The sequence below is a fragment of the Heterocephalus glaber genome, unplaced genomic scaffold (genome assembly GCF_053883595.1).
Source record: "Heterocephalus glaber isolate CG9 unplaced genomic scaffold, H.glaber_assembly_v1.0 deba00001523, whole genome shotgun sequence".
NCBI classification, from domain to species: Eukaryota; Metazoa; Chordata; class Mammalia; order Rodentia; family Bathyergidae; genus Heterocephalus; species Heterocephalus glaber.
Genome location: NW_028258327.1, coordinates 17,345,456 through 17,358,046, shown reverse-complemented (window position 1 = coordinate 17,358,046; position 12,591 = coordinate 17,345,456). Strand labels below are relative to the sequence as shown.

The following is a 12,591-nucleotide window of genomic DNA, read 5'->3' as shown; positions in this document are numbered from 1 at the left end:
AAGGAATTCTCTGCCATTCATCACATGCAAAGAAAACTTTACCTGACATGGCAGCGGCAGAGCCATTAAGAATGCATAGCTGTATTGTAAACACACCAGTGATCCCTTTACTATCCACAGAATCTGTACAAGTCTGCCCCTTCCCCCTTCCTCATGTCCTATCCAGTGCTGACATTTGATCCAGCATGTTAAAAATAGGTACATTCTTCACACATCCAGGAGTTGCTGTGATGTCCTTCAGAGTCACTTCATATTCCTTGACTGGGACTTACACACACACACACACACACACACACACGCACTCACCCAACCCAAAGTTTGTCTCTGCATTCAATCTGCCTGATGTAGATCCCACACAGGATGACATAGCCCTGACTACAAATAACCATGCTAAACTACAGGATTTGATTTTTCTGCTTTAAAATATTAGATTCCTAGTGTACATCTTTTGGAGGGTATTTCTCCCAAAAAAACCTGAACTAAGAGATAAGACATTTTAGAAAAATAAAAGCATATTACAATTTTTAACAAATTGATAACTTGGAAATGTTTTGCTTTCTTTTGGCTGTGTTTTTAACAATGTATTAAATGACATGGATCCCGCTATCAGAATTAATAGGATTTTTTTCACAATGTTTCCCAAATATTTATCCCAGCGTTTTTTCTTTACAGAATTTAAAGTATTTTACAACCCATTAAAAAGAATATGACTGGCAAGTGTGAGGTCCTCTTGAGAAAACAATCCAAAAATTCATTTGGAGCAAGAAGAGACCCAGAATAGCAAACGCAATCCTACGTAACAGAGACATGGCAGGGGATATCATAATCCCCAACCTGCAACTATACTACAAAGCTACTGTGATAAAAACAGCATGATACTGGCAAAGAAACAGACCTGAGCACCAGTGGAACAGATTAGAAGATGCAGAAACAATGCCAGACACACTCAGCCATCTCATCTTTGATAAAGGAGCCAAATACACTCATTGGAAGAAAGATAACCTCTTTAATAAATGGTGCTGGAAAAATTGGGTTTCAACTTGCCAAGGATTAAAACTAGACCTATATCTCTTGTCATGCACTAAACTAAAATCAAAATGGATTAAAGTTCTAAATATTAAAATAGAAATGCTGAACCGGCTGGAACAGAGGTTAGGTAGAACCCTTGAAGACACTGGTGTAGGAAAAGATTTTATGAACAAAACCTCAGTTGCCCGTGAACTAGCACAAACAATCAACAAGTGGGATCTCTTCTTATTAAAAAGCTTCTGCACAGCAAGAGAAACCACCAGCAGTGTGAAGAGACAACCCACAATGTGGGAAAAAAATCTTCATCTGCTTTTCCTCAGACAGAGGTCTACTATCTCGAATCTATAAAGAACTTAAAAAAATCAGACCTCTCAAATTTAAAGACCCAATCTGAAAATGGGCATCTGAAATGAACAGACATTTCTCAGACAAAGAAGTAGAAATAGCAAATAAGTACATGAAAAAATGTTCAACATCACTGGTCATTCGAGAGATGCAAATGAAAACAAGGCTGAGATTCCACCTCACTGCAGAAAGAATGGCTGCTATCATGAAATCAACCAATAACAAATGCTGGCAGGGCTGTGGGGAAAGAGGAACCCTGCTCCACTGCTGGTGGGAGTGTAGACTGGTGCAAGCACTGTGGAAATCAGTACGGAGATACCTCAAAGAACTAGGCCTGGAAGTCCCATTTGACCCCACTATTCCACTGCTGGGGATCTTCCCCAAAGAATTAAAAGAATCATACCACAGTGATATATGTGCGCCCATGTTCTTAGCAGCACAGTTTGTGTTAGCTAAAACTTGGAAACAACCCAAATGCCCATCAACTGGAGACTGGATAAAGAAAATGTGGTTTTTTAATAAAATGGAGTAGTACTCAGCAATAAAAAATGAGAAATTAGAGACATTTATAGCTAAATGGATGCACATTGAGGTGATACTGTTAAGTGAAATAAATAGGACAGACATGTATAAATACCAAATAGTTTCTATGGTGTGAGAAACTGAAAGTGTAAATAAGGACTAAATGTATAATAGGTAATGTGAAATAGGAAGAAAAGGGGCAAGGGGAAGGGGAAGTGGGAGGGGTAAGGGAAAGGAAAGAAGGGAATGGGATTAATATGAGAAAATGGAAAAATAGAAACAAAATCTTTGTAAATAGGGAGGAATGGAGGGATTGGAGGGCTGGACAAGGATGAAAAATAAGAACCAAGAGAGATTATGTAAAGGTGCAAATTTCCAATGATGAATGTCATTATATTGTATACCTAAAATGTACCAATGATTGGAATGAATAATTGATAATGCAAAATAGGAAGAAAAGGTCCAAAGGGGTAGGGGTAGTGGGAGAGGCAGGGGAAAGGAAAGAAGGGAAAGGAAAAATGATGAGAAATGGAAAAAATGGAAATAAAGTCTTTGTTAATAGGGAAGGGTGGAGGGGCTGAAGGGAGGGCTAGGAATGGGGAAAAAATAAGAACCAAGATGCATCATGTAAAGGTACAAGTTCCCAATGAGAAATGTAAATGTGTTGTATACCTAAAATGTACCAATAAAAGAATTTAAGTAACTAAAAAAAAAAAAAGTGTGAGGTCCTGAGTTCAATCTCTGGTACCAAAAAAAAACCCCCCAAAAAACAAAAACGTGAAAGATATATAACACACAGAAATTAGATCATTTTGTTCTTTGTTGCCATAAGAATGATGTCTATAGTATAAGCCCATTTCACTGAATTAGGAAATTAAGTTAAATCTTTCACATGTTTTTCAAAAGGCTGCTTTCTCACATCCCAAGAACAAAAGGAAGACTATCATTAAAAAGTGATTAACTAAGAGGTCAGATTTTAACAACACTCAACAGGGCAGAGAGAGGGAGGATCTGTCAAAGGAGTACTGTTTACTCAGGCCAACAAGGTGGCCAAGAGGGCCACTATCTGTGCAGACTTCTCAGTCACTGCCCTTGTCAGTTTCCATTTCCGTGATCTCAAATAGGTGTGGTCCTGGCTATCTCTACCAATAAAGGGACATTAAAATTATGCTGCATGCAGCTTTTAGAGAAGGGCAGAGAAGGAAATTTTTAAGTTTCAGAAGCTTTAGGAAATTGTTTGTTGGTGATGAGTTCCACTAAAGGCTAAATTTGGTCCCTAACCATCATACAAATGTATACAATACAAATGTATGATTATACAAATGCATACATTCGTAATCATACAAATGTATGCTTATATTAGTTTTACTCCCAAGAAAGGCAACAGCATGATATAATAAAAAGACTAAAAAAAATTAATTCAAAATTTCAACATTGTAATAGCTAGCTACCTGTTTAAGCACTGCAGAATCATTTATTACAAGGAATTTATGCTTTTCATAAATAACTGGTACCTGGGCCCACTCTCCCTAGCATCGCTGTACTAGGGTCCCTGGGATGGGCTGAACATCACTTTACTGAAAAGCTTTCCAGTTTATGCAGCTAGAGTTGAAGAGTACTGCTCTATGTGAACTGGTGTGATAGTAGAAACCACTTCATCAAACTTAAAACAAAATTGTTGGAATGGAAATGCAAATGAAATTTAGGATTAGAACAGTGCCTTTCAAACATGTTCAGAAGTATACTCTTCCATCAAACAAAAATCTTTCATGAAATTTCTGTAGATATAATTAGGTAAAAGTAGTAATTTGCACTGTCATTTGATATTTACCGGTATCTGTAACTGTACATTACCTACAGGTTTTATAAATTTGAATTTAAAATTTTTTAAATTAGTCAGTGAGAATAAAAAGACTTTACTGAGCATAAAATTGGAAATTGTAATTACGGCTGAGAGGTCTAGTCTTGTCCACCTTAGGATCTAATTTTTCTCATGACCAATGATTAAAGTAATCAAATCTTGATGCATGCAAAATAGCAGCATGTACTGTAGGATAAAATTAATTCATAAGTTAATTTTTTTGGCACTAGGGATCAAACCCAGGGCCTTGTTCATGCAAAGCACGTGCTCTACTACTGAGCTACACCCACATCCCATAAATTAATTTAATAAAGGTCGATCAAATGTCTAGTACACATTAGACACTGCCCTTGGCAGTCATCAGAGAAGCAAGCTGCAGCCTCTTCCCTTGAGGAACATGGTTAAGAAAACATCTAATGGCAGAGCATCAAGACAAGGACAATAATGGAGGTAACAAGGGCTTGCTATAAGGGGAGAGGTGGCTAATTCTGCTTCAGGAAATGAGGCATAACTTCACGAGCAGGTGACAAATAGGTCAGGTCTTAAAAGTCTGAACAGAATTTTGGACAGCTAACAAAGAAAAGGAAGGACATTTCAGGAAGAAGGAACTTAAACTGGAAAAAGTAAAACTTGTAAGTATAAAAAAGGGTTAGTGAGTCTGAGGGTTATGAGGAATTTTTAGGGGAATAGGAAGGACTGGGATAGACAGGAGGCCAATACAGTTCTTGGGGTCAGTTGAAGCTTTAAGTAGCATAGGTCAGCACTGGCCAACAGAAATGCAAGGTGAACCAAATATATAAAAATTTCTAGCAGCTATATTAAAAAAGTAAAACAAGAGTTAACTTCAATCATTTGTTATTTAATTTAATATACCTAAAATGTTATCGCTTTAACATGTTATCAATATAAAATTATTAAGCTATTTTCTTTTTCTCATATCAAGCTTTGAAGCAAGGTGTGGGTTATCCATGTATAGCACATTCTGATTTGGATTAGCAACAATTAAGACCTCTACAGCCACTTCGATTTAGTGGCTACTATATTGGGCAACACAGGTCTACTCTTCTTCCTTCAGGCAATACAAAACAAAGGACATGCTCAGCTTTGTTTAATAAGCAGGCTACTGCATCAGCAACATGGAGAGTCAGAGGGAGGACCAGGTCTGGAAAAGAGCTCTGGAGCCTGCTTCCATGGGCGACGTAAGGGATGAAGAGAAGGACAAAAAGTTTGTACCAGTACAGTGGCAAGAAGGATGGCATGGAAGAGTCAGAGATGAAGGACATTTCTACAAAGAATTCAGAAAATCCTAAATGATTGTACATGAGGGATAAAAGAAAAGGAATCACAGAACTAACAAAAGTTTTTATGCTAAAATGTGTGCTTACAGCGAAAGGTCACTGATTATGTATTTGAATTTTCTTTCAAGTTTGCTTCCCTCTACAGTGCAATGCAATGTCATTTAATAAACAAGGGCTGAGTACTCACCATGTGTTAGGCAGTGCTAGACTCTGGGGAAGCAAAGATGAATGAGACATAATCCTTACTTATTTCAGGTTTGTTTGGTTTTTTTGGTACTGGGGATCGAACTCAGGGGTCCTCTTGCTTGCGCAGTAGGTGGTAAAACGACTGAGCTAAATCCCCGGCCCTAATCCTTACTTATTTAAGAGGTTCAAACATAATGTGGGAGACAAAACAAAACATTAAAACACAGTGTTAGATGCATTAACAGATGTGCAAGGGGAATCTATAAAATGTATCATAAAGTAAACAGAATTATTTCACAAATGTACTGTACTTTTAAGATAGTAGGCAGTGGTGCTTTTAGATAGCAAGGTCCATATCATACTTTTGTGTTTGCTTTCAGTTGCACTGTGTTAAGAAAATCCTAACACAGACAAATTCAGATATCACTATCTGAATCCTACTCTTGAAACTCAAATTTTCAGACTCTTACTATTTGAAACTCAGAAACCAAACTGGCACAAATAACACTGTATCCCTTGTTGTTGGCTCACTCTGGGAAATTTCTGCATCTGAATTCTAGAAAATGAGTGGATTTGAACAGCAAAATATAGCTGCATTGGACACTGTAACAGTTCTTAAGCACTTCATTTTATTTATCTTTTTTATTAAATTCTTTTATTGGTACATTGTAGGTATACAACACAATTACATTTCTCATTGGGAATTGTACCTTTACATAATGCATCTTGGTTCTTATTTTTTCCCCATTCCTAGCCCTCCCTTCACCCCCTCCACCCTTCCCTACTTACAAAGACTCTATTTCCATTTTTTCCATTTCTCATCATTTTTCCTTTCCCTTCTTTCCTTTCCCCTGCCTCTCCCACTACCCCTACCCCTTTGGACCTTTTCTTCCTATTTTACATTATCGATTATTCATTCTAATCATTGCTACATTTTAGGTATACAATATAATGACATTCATCATTGGAAATTTGCACCTTTACATAGTTTCTCTTGGTTCTTATTTTTCACCTTTGCCCAGCCCTCCCTTCAACCCCTCCAGTCCTCCCTATTTACAAAGATTTTGTTCCTATTTTTCCATTTTCTCATACTAATCCCATTCCCTTCTATCCTTTCCCCTAGCTCTCCCACTTCCTTCCCCTTTGCCCCTTTTCTTCCTATTTCACATTACCTATTATACATTTAGTCCTTATTTACACTTTCAGTTTCTCACACCAGAGAAAATATTCGGTATTTATTCATGTATGTCCTATTTATTTCACTTCAGAGTATGGCCTCAATGTGCATCCACTTAGCTATAAATGTCTCTAATTTCTCATTTTTTATTGCTGAGTAGTACTCCATTTTATAAAAAAAAAACACATTTTCTTTATCCAGTCTCCAGTTGATGGGCATTTGGGCTGTTTCCAAGTTTTAGCTATTACAAACTGAAGCACTTCATTTTATAGTTTCATGATCTACCTCAAACTTATTCAAAAGCTTGAAAAAAGGCAGTGGTCAAAAACTTATTAAAATCTTAATTGCTAGTGATAATCTGACAACTACTTGATCTCCTTCAGAGTCAGTCAAGGTGAGGCAGGAGATTAGGGTGTGGCAAACCATCTGAGTAAGTATGTGTGACCTGTCAATCACACAGACCTAGGACACATGCGCAGAATGCAGTTTCCAAGCTCTGCAACTGGGACCTCAGAAAGTGCTACCTTCAATTCTGGAGCAAGATCAAGAGGGTTTTGATAGGATGGCCTAGACCTGATGTCAGCCTAAAGAATAGGGAGGGGAGGAGGGTTTGAAGGGAGGGCAGGGGAATGGGAAAAAAAATAAGAACCGAAATAGATTACGTAAAGGTACAAATTTCCAATAATGAATGTCATTATACTGTATACCTAAAATGTACCAGTAAAATTAATATAAAAAAAGAATGAGGGATACAAAAGACCTCCATCATTAACCTTGTGACCAATGTGAACTCTCTCAGTAATATGCTTTCACTCTGCAGAGTATACTTCTTTTTCTACCTTTAATAAATGTAAAACCCACGACTTTTTTCATGTGTCTTGTTCAAATATTTGTTCAGGACACCAAGGACCTGAAAAGAGTCCACAGAACCCCAGATTCTGGTAACATAGGAATATCCAAAATATAGAGTATCCATGATCCATAAGAGCACAAGTCTCTAAGTGATGTGTACCGTGTATATATATCCTATTACTGCCCATTAATCCTACAGAAGCTTACAGATCACTGAGGCTCTGAGGCCCTGCCTGGCATATAACTGAGCATGCCAAATACATTTGACAGGAGGAATTCACTTTTTCAATTTATGATCAGGATGGCATCTAAAAAATGCTTCTACAGAACTTCCTCTTTGATGATTTATTTTTAAAGAGTTCAAATATTTACTCCAAAGAAGCAAAAAATCCACTATTTCGAGGTTAACTTAATGATCTAAATCAATGCACTAGTAGTTCCAATGCATTAAAATTTGGTGTATGAGACATTTAAGTGTGTATGCTTTTTAAATTAGTTATAAAAATAATTAAAAAGTATTAAAAATGAAATGCAAATTAAATGCTTGCAGAACCTCTCAAATATTTCCAGGGAACTTCAGCAGACCAGAGTTTGAAGACCACTTGCTTAGGGACTTTCAGGTTAAAATGTAAAGGTAGAAGAATCCACTGGGTGCACCTATTACTTAAGGATCAAGTCATTCTTAAACTTAAGCAGAAAGCAGAAACCATTTCTCATTATCCTAAAAGCAGTGAGTCAAGAGACAAAACTACAGGAAGCGTTTTAAGATTCTCTAGTGAGTTTAAGAGGCTGGGGCGAAAATGTGAGATACATTATTCATTTCTCAATGTTGTTCATTCATTAACGCATTCAACAATGTATTCACCTACCAGGTTCCAGGCACTGTTTGAGAGACTTAAATACATAAATGAAGAAAAGAGACAAATTTTTACCTTTGTGTAATTTAGAGTCTACTGGGGGAGAGACATGCAATAAACACAATTAAGAATCATAATTAAGTTATTTTTGTTATGAGTTAACAGACGCAATGAAAAAAATAGAGTGGGAAGAGGACTGGAAGAGTGGAGAAGGAGGAAGGTTGCAATTTAAATAGGGTGGTCAGGGTGTGCCTTATGGAGAAAGTGCAAGTGGATCAAGAATTGAGGGAAGTGAGAGGTAAACTGAGCGAATATTACTTACAGCAGCAGTGGCTCTCCAAGTGTGACCTAAAGACCAGCAGCATCACCTGGAGACTTGTCACTAGCTCAGCAACATGGAGGTGGGGCCCAGCAGGCTGTTTTAGCAAGGTTGCAGGTGATTCTGATATACCCTAAAGTTTGAGTACCACTGCTTGTGAGTGGTAAAGGCTCTAAAAGAGGAAAATGGTTAGGGCAGTGAGAGTGAACCTTTAGAGCTTTCAATGATACAAACAGTCCACTGTGGCACACGTGCCCTAAGTTCACCACCACTGGTCTAGGGTGTTCTGTAGAAACAGATATGAAACCAGGGTCTGGAGGTGACAGCCCAGAGGCTGGCAGGGATGAGGAAAAAGAGATCAGGGGCAGTCAAAGCATGCAGTCTAAGGTCATGGTGAGATGCTCACTCCTAGTATAATAGGGAGCCACTGGCAGGTTTCAGACAGAGGAGCCATATGGCCTGGCTTATATTTTTAAATGTTCCTGCTGTTTGTACATCAAGTGGAAGCACTAAGTTAGTTGTCTCTGAAGAAGACTCCTTAAATTTTAAGTTCCACTTTGGGTAGTGGTATGCTGCTAACTGTGTAAAAACATGCTCTGAGGGTGGGGAGCTCTGAATTTAGTGTTTGCTGATTCCCATGGTGTAAATACTCCCACTATGGCTAAGCTGATTTCAAGCTGCCAGTGTGACTCACTGAACATGGATCTGCGAAGAAATATGCACAAGTTTGACTCATAATACCAACTTTGGATCTGGATGTCACTGCTACCATTATCATTCAAAAACAATGGGGAATTTTATAAAATGGAATGAAAATGTCAAAGTTCTTTTATAAATCCATATAAATGCAGTGTCTTCTACTGGTCTATTACTGTTAATCAAATGTAGATCTCAATTCCTTAGAATTCAATATAAAGATAACATTATCTTCATGTAAAGAAAACCACCATTAGTATTAAACCCCAATTTCTTTTACTCAAAAGAACCCATTTAACTTTACTTAGGGCTCATTTGTCATTTCATTTTTCCTTCTACTTTAATATTTTGTACCCTGAAAAAGTACACTTAAATGGGATTTGCTGTCCAGAATGTAGGGACCTATTACTCTGAAAGCATCCGTAAGTCCCAGGTAGACCCTCAAGAAGTATATGTGTATTACAAGAACAAAAGTTTGCATTAATCTGGAGATGACATGACATTTGTATAGGGCATTCATCTGTTTGATTTGCCATGGAGAAGCTTTCTGTGGAATGTCTATATTTCTGCCAATCAAATTGCAGTTTGTGAGTAACATTTCAAAAGAATACAGCACCCTGTATAAGGAACATTTGTTGGACTCTGGATAAACATAAAGTGTTTGCTACTATCAGGAGTGTGCCCCATGCATTCTCCAGTCTTCCTGGTCCCTCAGCAGTGTACCATCCATTCAGACCCCAGGCAGCCAGACCAGCAAAATGTGCACAAGCTCGCACTTCTGTGAAACAATGAGGTCTTTCAGACCTCAAAGTCTTGTGAAGAAACAGACCGAAACATCAAGGGAAAAATTAGGAAATATCAGAGGAAAACAGTTCACAAAATGAGGGGTGGAACCACTCGGTCACATGTTCTAATTCCTGAACAAAGAGAGACAACCATGACAGCCCCCTGGCTTCTCTGACCCTTCCATTTCAAAAGAGAAGCATCCTATCTCCCTTTTCTTTTCTTGTTTTTTCTTGGGGATTACAGCAGTAAGACATAGACAAGACATCAGAACAAGAACTTTTTAAACCTAAGGAACAGAGTTAATTTCAAAACCTTTCTTAAGAAAAACATAATAATCAACCCACACTACCAACCTTCTTCTATGAGCCAAAATATCAACACAATTACAGACCAACTGGACTGCAACAATCACAAAAGGGAAACAGAAACTCCTAAGATATAATTTTTTAAAGCTCTTCCAAAGTATTCTTGCTATTAAATCTCACACAACAGCTAGCTCCACCTCAGCAATCCTTCCTCATTATTAGCCATTCCCAATTTGTACTTTTTATACCAGCCTAGCTAGCTAGCAGGCCTAGTAGCCTGCAACACTTCATTCTTCATTCCCGGTCTCTGGTAGAGTTATTCCACTTGTAGAACTTTTTTTTTTTTGGTACCAGGAATAGAACTCAGGACTTTGTGCTTGCCAGGCAGGCACAGTGCCACTGAGCTAAATTTCCAGCCCAATTCCACTTGTAAATTGCCTGTCTCCCCTTACCCAGCATACAACACTTTTCAATTTAAAAGTCTTAGTTCATGATCTACCATCTGCAAAAATAATTTCTTGATCAAGTATATTTGCAAACTTGTCAACAAATTTACCCTTCTCATTTAATTTGGTTTTATAATCCAAGCATATTTTCTAGTTGTTGTTACTTCAACTTTACTAAACTCCCTAAGGATAAAGTCTGAGGCAATTCTTCACACAATCTCCAATTTTCTACCATATTGCTATCTGTACAATGCTGTCAACTGTTACTAGAGGCATCCCAGCAGTCACCTCCCAACAGTGAATCTAATGGTCAAACATTTTTGGGGAAAAAAAGCAAGGTAAGTAGAAAAAGGTGTTTATTTTGGTCTTAGAAGAAAGAAGCAACATGTGTTAAAACCATAAAAATTTTTGAGCCAGATGTGATGATGCACATCTGCAATCACAGCACTATGGGAGGCTGAGACAGAAGGACTGAGAGTTCAAGCCCAGTCTAGGAAACTTAGTGACTTAGCCAGACCCTGTCTCAAACAAAAAAGAAGAGCTGGGAATGTAGCAGCTCAGAAGATCCTGGAAATTCCTAGTACAAAAAAATTTTTCTGAAAGGTACAAAGAAATGCATTACATAGAAAAAATAGTGAAAATAAGAAAGATTCATATGAGGTTGAGAACTTTACAAATGTATCACACAGACATGTCGCCAATATCTCTCCAAAAGGGATACTGGTAAAAGAGCATCCTTTGTGGGGAAACCATCATTTGACAATGAGGCAGAATTCAAAGTAAGGTAATGAAGTGAGCAGAATTAAATGCAAATCAATCATTCCAGCTGAAACACAGAAGAGAGGTGATGGTGAGACACTGTCAGAAAGTTCTGTCCACAGAGGGACTCCCTGGTCTTCTCAACTTGATACATCTGGGAACTTACAGGCCAAATTTTCAAATCACTGGCTTGAATCTATTGCACATAACAACTCCCTGGAAAGGTTCTAAAGTCCCAGGCCCAGGTCACATCTGACCTAACAAAACCAGAATGTGTGGGGTAGAAGCCAGGTATCTGTAGTTTTTAAGGATCTCCTAGGTAATTTCAATGTGCATCAGTTTTGGAACCCAGTCTGCAACTCTCATGGTAAAAAGTTGAACTCACCGAGGAAAAAAAATCACTAAAAGTTAAATTGGTGACAGTGATGGGCAAAGGTTAACTTTGACATTTCTATGTGAGAAATAACTACTTTTGTTTAAAAAGAAATTTGTTCTCTGATCCTTATAATCTAGTGTACTACAGAGTCTTTAAAAGGCCCCAATGGAACTTGTGGCTTTGGGATTTAGATGAGGAAAACGAAACAAAGGCATGTTGGTAGGTGCAGGTCTTGAAAACAACAATAACTGCAAGGTTTCCCACTGTGCTATCAAGATACTTGGCAGTCATTTGCTGGCCATGAAGCTATTCAACCACATAAGCCTATGAGGCTGAGATTCTGGCTGGCTATGTGCAAACCCGAGTCCAGAGAGCAGCTCACTGGCCTGGAGTGGAGTCCCAGGATGTGCATATATCAAAAGCTCTTCGGGTGACTGTTCAAGCGTACAAGTGTGGGGAACCACAGGTAGAGAGGCTATGAGAAGGGGCTTGAGGCCATGCTATGTGGGAGTTCAAATCCCTGCTCCGTTTGTGACTAGCTATGGTTCAGTTTCATTATTTGTAAAAATGAAGATAATTGATAATACCTCCTTTGTTTAGAGGCTTGCCTAATTTAATCCATTTACCTGCCTCATTGGCTTATTGTAAGGATTTGGCATAATAAAAGGTACACAGCAAATGCTCAATTTTATACATATCACATACAGGTATATACTTGCATGCATGTGTATTTGTTAAAAGGATAAAATGGCCTGATGTATACAAAGTACTTAGCAC

General features: G+C 38.0%; 1 protein-coding gene across 8 annotated transcripts in view; it reads right to left on the bottom strand.

The window, feature by feature from the left end:
- Positions 1-12,591, bottom strand: part of Bach2 (BACH transcriptional regulator 2) — a 375,843-nt gene that overhangs the window by 295,869 nt on the left and 67,383 nt on the right. For 2 of the 8 annotated variants that reach the window (XM_087187972.1, XM_087187976.1), the window contains exon 1: positions 43-1,361. The exons of 5 other annotated variants lie outside the window; for them this stretch is intronic. The gene's annotated coding sequence lies outside the window, so the exon portion shown is untranslated. Of the gene's footprint in view, positions 1-42; positions 1,364-12,591 lie in introns of those variants that run through there. One more of the 8 variants, XM_087187978.1, reaches the window with a different exon arrangement.